The sequence below is a fragment of the Syngnathoides biaculeatus genome, chromosome 18, assembly GCF_019802595.1.
Source record: "Syngnathoides biaculeatus isolate LvHL_M chromosome 18, ASM1980259v1, whole genome shotgun sequence".
Taxonomy (NCBI): Eukaryota; Metazoa; Chordata; class Actinopteri; order Syngnathiformes; family Syngnathidae; genus Syngnathoides; species Syngnathoides biaculeatus.
The window spans coordinates 18,738,192-18,745,881 of record NC_084657.1 but is presented as its reverse complement, the minus strand read 5'-3'; positions in this window follow the sequence as shown (position 1 = coordinate 18,745,881).

Here is a 7,690-nt window from a genome sequence, read left to right as displayed (position 1 = left end):
TATTGCCAACTCATCTTGATTCTAACTTATTTTTGCAGTTGTTGCATTAAATAATAAAAACAAATATTGTTTAAAAGAGGTTCTTCATTTCAGTGATGGTATGCTCATGCAAAATGCAGAAAACAGGTTTATTATTTTATGTCTTGCCTCCCACGGTGCAGGGGAAACACAGTACTTTCATGTACTTTATATACATTACATTTATTTTTCCATATCCAAATTCCAATTAGGGAGCATTGATAGTTTGTTGTACTAACTTAAGCTAAACTATCTTTAACTTCAAAGGCTCAGTTCAAGCACCAAAGCTAAAGCTACACAAATACACGTGACATACAGCCCCATTTTAAAATAAATCAGCAAATTCAGCAGTACTATTTTTTTTTATAGTAACAAATACATTTCTGATCAACCAGCTAAAGCTTGAAGAGCTAGTTTAGTCGTTACCACCAAAGCTAAAGGAAGAAACATATCCTTGATGATGGGGCAAAATTGACTATCTACACATTTGGCCAACGTCATACTGTATTTTTTTCACAAATTAATATTATTGCTTACTTCCCATGTGGTCATGTTATTTCTATGAATTGTCAACAGATAATCAGTGTAGAAAATGTCCTGCTCTCTGTTTACCATGCAATGTTATGGCCCCCTTCACACCATGACGTTCTGGTCAGCGTTCTTCAGCGTTTGAGGAAACGTTGGTCGTCGCCCATGGTCGCCTTGATAGCTCCAGAAGAGCGTTGTTTGAACGCTAGTGAACGTCAATGATCGCTGGGAATCGGCGGAGAACGCCGGTCCGGAAAAAAAGTTTTGAACATGCACAAAAGGTCTCGCCGAGACCAGCGGTCATCAATGTTTAATTTTAAACACTGCAGAACGTTCAAAACGTTCGTGGAACGTTTAACTAAGGTTCGCCGAGCGTTGCACGCATTTGGCTATCGTTAGTCAGTTATAACTCTTGCTTTACTTGATTGTTACTTAATCGTTTGCTTTACAGTGAACGACTCACTGGCTCCCTGTCAACGACCACTGAACAATCCCGTAGCGCACACAGCGTGTAACTAAAGTCAAACGAACGTCGTTTGGAGTACATTGAGCGTCATTTGTGCATTTCCCGAACGTCCATGCATATGGGTATATAAACCGATGCTTTGTAAGCAAGGTCCATTTAATATTAAGCTACAGTAGAGAGCAACTACTATGGAAGATCCAGAAAGCAGCAGTTCGTTTTCGCGGAAAAACTCCACCAGACTATCCTCAACAGCCCGGTCCAGGATCCTGCAATCCTTTCTCTGGTTCGTTTGTCTCTTTGTCGGACCGTCCTCACTGGGGTTTGCAAGGTGTTTAGGGTCCCCAGGGGGTGTCACATGGTGCGTGACTTCGCGGGCGTGCTCTTCCTCCTGCTGTTGTTTTTCCTCCAAACACATTGCTCGTGATGAAAGAGGCTTAGCTTTCTTACTCGCAGCGGTAGTTGCTGAAGTCCCCGCCCTAAATTTTTTTCTTCTCGGCGACATGAAGCTAACTGTTCTAACTCGCGATAACAACTGAAGTGACTATGAACTTTCCAACGTTTTAGTGCCGGTTCCACTGTAAAATTTACACGCCAGCAAAACACTTTTCTGTCGTTATTCACCCATTGGTCACACGCTCAACACACTCGTCTTACGTTGACAAATCGCTCGTTGCGCCCCAATGACGCGTTTGCACACGCTAATGGTTTTTAGGGGTGTCTTATTTGGTTGCTGTTACACGCTTTTCGTGCGTTAGACACACGTTAAGTCATGCGTTAGACACACGGTAATCACACGGCACATGTGTCATCCGGGTTTGAGAACGCTGAAAAATAGAACGATTGAAATGTTCAGAGGACGTTAACCAGAACGTCATGGTGTGACGGAGCCTTTAATGGCTCAACAAACATCGATTTCGTTAAATATTATTTTTATTATTTATTTTATATTGTAATGATGAAGAATGATGCATGATGGTTCAACACTCAATTTGTTCATTAAAATAACTTTTTTTTTTGTAGTGACTTGATCTGTTCGAATGTGTCATGTTCACAAATCGTTTTTCTTATGCATCTGCCACCAGCCATCTGGTCACTTTGTGAGAAAATCTGTGTTTGGGCGTTGTGATATCAATATTTATTGAGAATCATCTAAAATGAGGGTGGTATTTTGATGAACACATCATCACCATCTAAATAGCTTTTGCTTGTTTTGAACCCTTGCAGAAATGCATTCATATTGTCCCCTGTGGCAGTTGTACTGTAAATAACAGGCATCACATTATGACATATGTATATTGTGCATGTGCCATAGCCAACAGAGGCCTACAGTGTGCGGAGGAATGATTATTTAAAGACTGCGATTTTTATGGCAACCAGTTCAGGATGCACCCAGTCTCCTTCCAGAAGATAGTGTCGACAGTATCTGGTGCTCCCGCGGCCCTTGTGGGGAAAAGCGGCTCAGAAAATGGATGTATTATTTACATATTTTTTTAAAATGTCCTATATTTATGCACAGCATCGATGCGCAAATTATCCTATGATGATATTAAATGTGCTTTTCATTTTTGATGACTACTTGGGCATACAACACTGTACACTATTAATGTCATGATGGTTGTCGTTAGAGAACTAAGGATTTTTTTTTTAGGTCGTTCAGTAGTTGTTTAAAAAAGTCTCAACCACCTGCCCAAATGTGAGCAAGTCTTTAAAGGTCAAGTGTCATCCCTATAAACATTCTAAAATACATATTGAAATGAAAAATACATATAACATGCTTCAATGTCCATACGAAAAAATAAATATGAGGGGAGAGCGCATCATCCATGCGCAAAGTTGCGGAAGTGTCATTCGACATCCAAGAGATGGCCATATTGTCTGCATCTTCTGCTCATGATGTCACCCTGGATATTTGCCATTGAAAACACGCTGTGGCCCCTACTGTGGGACACACCCCTTCCAGCACGGAAGCTCTTTTCGAAGAAGAGAACATCTTACAATTGACTGAAGTGTCCTCGGCAATATTACCCTATTGTTTTGAGCCATATTTAGATGATATGCAGATCACTTCTCACCAACAACAGACTCCCAGACAGTTTGTATGAGCCAGCCTGGCAGAAGCGAGGCATGACGCCGAAGCCGTCCAACGCACACATTAGCACCCCTGTCATACGTACGCGGATCTTTTGTTATGAGAGATGGATTATGTATACACACCTACCTGTCATTTGGAACCCACAAAGCTCTCGTCCTTTGCACCCGTGCAATCCATTTTTCACGACGAACCGGGTCTCTTGGAAACTTATGAAGGGTAAATCCATGCTCCCGAGTGTTTGCGCAATATCCAGCAATGCAACGAGCCGGCATTTTGGCTAACATTAAGGAACAACGAGCTATCGACCTGCAGGTAAAACTCATAGAAACAGACAAGTCCGCTTGAGCACGCACCTGCCTCCAACGTCACTTCCTGCTTCTTGTCGAAAACATGTTACAAAAAGCCAGATACGTCAAAATCATGTTTTGTGGGGAAAAAAATGGACGGGTCCATTCTGGCTGCTGTTTTTCATTAATGCCACACTAAAACCAACCACCATTTCATGACACTTGACCTTTAAATACAAACGTAAGGGAAGCGAACCATTATATTAAGCATAAATTGATACACTCAAAAAACAAATTGAAAAACAATGTTAAAATGATTGCCTCATCCACACCATTATTGTCTCGCTCAAAAAGATGTGACTTGTCGTCAGCATCTTCTTGCAATCCGATAGTGTTGTTCCCTAGGTGTCGGGTCAGAGCGCTCTCCACTTTCCCTTGCTCAAAACAATTTTGCCAGCACAATCTTCTATTATATGCCCATCTGCTCTCTAAGCAGATAGCAGGCGCTCTGAGCCGAGGGATATTCTGCTAAAGTTGCTGCTACTGCTGAAATGGCGATTTTAACGCCTGTGAAGAGAGACAATCGATCAAAGTCGGCGTTCGCACTGACCGTATCCCGAAATGTTGCCGTAGCCGAAAGTCATGCCTAAGAAATCTCCCGTCGCGAGGCCCATCTTTGGCTCTGTGCTTATTATAGAGGGACTTTCTTATAAAGTTATGGTAGAGTCTATCGCCATTTATCAGGGATCCAATCCCTCCTATTTATCGGGTAATAAGAGGAACCTGAATCTTGGTAACTTGCCTGGTTTGGCATCCACCAGCAGCGGGTGTCCTCCTGTTGATGTGAGTTGCAGGGTTTCATGTAGTCAAAAAAAAAAAAAAAAGAGCTTTGGCCAATTATAATCTTGAAATACATATTTGAAAATGCAGAGAATCTAAATGAATACTAACAAAACTTTTTTCCTCCACAGTTTTCTCTACTGCTTACCTGCCTCACATACAGCCACTCTACTCCTTTTCTCCACTCTCAAAAAGCTGCTCTAAATGAACCATTTGATTGGCTCAGTCATTGTGTGGGAAGGTTTACGATGCAATTGGTTTGCGCAAGTCGCACGTGCTTACATTTATTTCTGTCATTAGCAGACCAGGCTTTGCGACTTCAAATAGGACCACAGAGAATCCTGCAATACATATCCAGCGATACTGCTACTTACAAACATCGCAAGGACTGAAAAATTTGCTTACGAAACATCTCCTCGGAAAAATATTGTCTGTAGTTATGAAGGAAAATTGAAGACACGAAAGGAAAAAATAGTCACTGGATTCGTAGCCCCCAAATTCCACCGAACAGAAACATTCTGTATCTCAGTTTGAAAAGTGGCGCGATAGAGCCGCTCTGGTGATTGGTTATCGCCGTAGCATCACCCTGGCATCCCAGTGGCTAGGAGCGATGTCAGTCTTTACCCATGATCCTTTTCGTTTCCCTTGGACACTCGAATATTACCGAATCACGATAGCGCTGTCACACGCTAGTGCACATTGATTAAATACAACGTTTTCCTCTTAACTGTAACTACAATGAATGGTTAACTCGAATAAAGATAATAAAAATCAAATACAACTGAACTGTGGTGAACAAAAGTACCATACTGGATTAATAAAGTAAGTTGGTCATGTAACACTGTATACAGTTTTAACTTTTAATTCCCGTACTTTGAGAATCACGAGTAAAGAAAATAGATGAGTGCATGCTTAAAGACGATGAGTCACTGATGGTGTCGTGGTACACATGCCTGCCTTTAGTGTGGGCAGCGTGGGATCGATTCCCGTTCAGTGATGATGTAGATATCTGCCCTGCGACTGACTGGCGACCAGTTCAGGGTTGAGGCAGCCTTTCGCCCAAAGCTAGCTGGGATAGGCTCCAGCTTTCCTGCAACCCTTGTGAGGATAAGTGACTTGGATCATGACATGCTTGAAGACATGATTAATCAACAATTGATTCCGTAAATCAACAGAATGTGCTACCCTACATTCAGTATAGTACGTTATTAGAATGGACATTCTTGGGGGAAAAAAAAGTGCAGCCGCCTGTGGGATGTTATCAATGAAGTAACCTCTCTAAGGTGATGACTATGCAAGACTATATGTCAACAAATTAAGAAATGTAGATGCTTAATTAAGGAACACCTAACGTGAAAGCTCCTGTTGCCTGATCCTCACTGAGCGCTAATTTGTACACGAGTCTACCATTCACCGAGTCAACAGGAAGCTAATTGCTGTTTGCTTTCTCTTCTCTTTCAGCGGGGACGTGAACACGTCCCGCCAGCAGGGTGTCGCTGATGGCGGTGGAGGCGATGATGATGAGGGGCTGTGGGTTCAGGGCGGGTGGGGGCTTAGACAAACCGACAGAGCGAGATAGAAAAAGACGGCAAGCAAGGTGGCGTGATAGTCATTGTATACACTAATGAGAAATTAATTGCGCCGCAGCTGGCTGGGATGTTTGCAGTACTGGAGGGTGATCACAGGGGGCGACGTGCACCATCAGCGAGGACTGTGGGAGGGGTTGTGAAAAGCTATCTTTAGCTTAATTTTTCTTTTTGCACACGCAAAAATGAGCTTAAAAACTGGCCATTTTTGGCTTGGTAAAATGAACAAAGGTTGAGGTATTATTAAAAATGGCAAAGCTATGGGGGGTCAGGCGATGCTTGTTCCCACACCAACAAAAATCTTTGAAAATCATAAAATCATTAAAAATAATTGAAGAGAGGGCGGCATGGTGGTTCAGCTGGTAAGCGTTGGCCTCACAATTTGAAGGTCACAGGTTCAATCCCAGCCCTCCCTGTGTGGAGTTTGCATGTCCTCCTCATGCCTGCGTGGGTTTCCTCCCACAGCCCAAAGACATGCAACATTAATTGGACACTCTAAATTGCCCCTAGGTGTGATTTGGAGTGCGTCTGTTGTCTCGATGTGCCCTGCGATTGGCTGGCAACCAGTTAAGGGTGTACCGCGCCTCCTGGCCGTTGACAGCTGGGATAGGCTCCAGCGCTACCCGCGACCCTTGTGAGGATAAGCGGCTAAGAAAATGGATGGATGAATGGATAATTGAAGACAGCATATTTCATCTCCAATATAAAGTACCGCAAGACTTCACTATTGACTAGTTGCAGAAACAAATAACCATTCACACCCAGAATCATACCTAAGGGCAATTTAGAGTCACCAATCAATGCATGTTTTTAAGACGTGCGAGGAAACCAGAGAAAACCAGTCTTTTATGTATGAACTAATCAGGAGAAGTTCTCCTATCTCATTGTACAGTGGTATAGTGACATTTTTTTTTAGACTCCATCTTCAACTTCGGCATAGGGTGCATGTTGCACCAATCAAATGGGATCACTAATGTCATTTGACTCCAATCCACCAATCGGATGACACAAGTCAGTCACATGACTGCACGTGTGGCCTTCACAAGTTAATCAAGATGACTCCTTTTGGGGGAAAAACAGTCATGGGCCGGTGTTATTTTACCTGATTCCCCCCAAAACAAACAAAACAACAGCTATGTCATGGAGCTCTTCAATTGTGACTGCTCAAACTTGGATATTTCAGCCCACTTCTAACTTGAGCGAACACCTTGCGGTAAGTTGCAGATGTTTTCGCTGTTGTTTTGGCAGTGGATATGGCAATATTAACCACTCACACACAATCACTAAGTGTCGTCAGGAAACAGCTCCTTCATGAAGACATTGAAGCAAATAAAGCTAGTAATGTTTCTGGAGTGCCCAATGTATGTGTTGTTAGAAATTGAAATGGTGGCTGGTGTGTGTTGACTTTTTGAGAAAAAAAAAAATTGATGTTCAAGCTTTGATTAAACATAGCAGTCCTCTTACTTGAGTTCATTATTTAGCTACCCTAGCCACCTCTCCTGACCATTGTCTGCACGTTTACAATTTGTGGTGCACATTTATGCCTCTGGCGCCATGTGTCGACAGCGCAACTTGATTTAAGGTACATAACGTGGTGTAGCAGTCAATGTTTACAACTCCTGAGGAAATGCTACTTTGCTATCGCTGTGACCACAAAAGTAGCCTACTGAAAAGCTATTGAATGCTGAAATAGTGACACTGAATAGAAATCTAGTTATGATAGTAGTGTGGCTGGTATAAAGAACTGCTGTGGGTATTTTTTTTTTTTTTTTGCAAGCACAATGTAACTTGTTTTATATCGACAATCTAGTCTGCTAATGATAGAGTTTTATCTCTTGTCTTTCCGAGCAGATATACGGTCTCATTGGTTTAT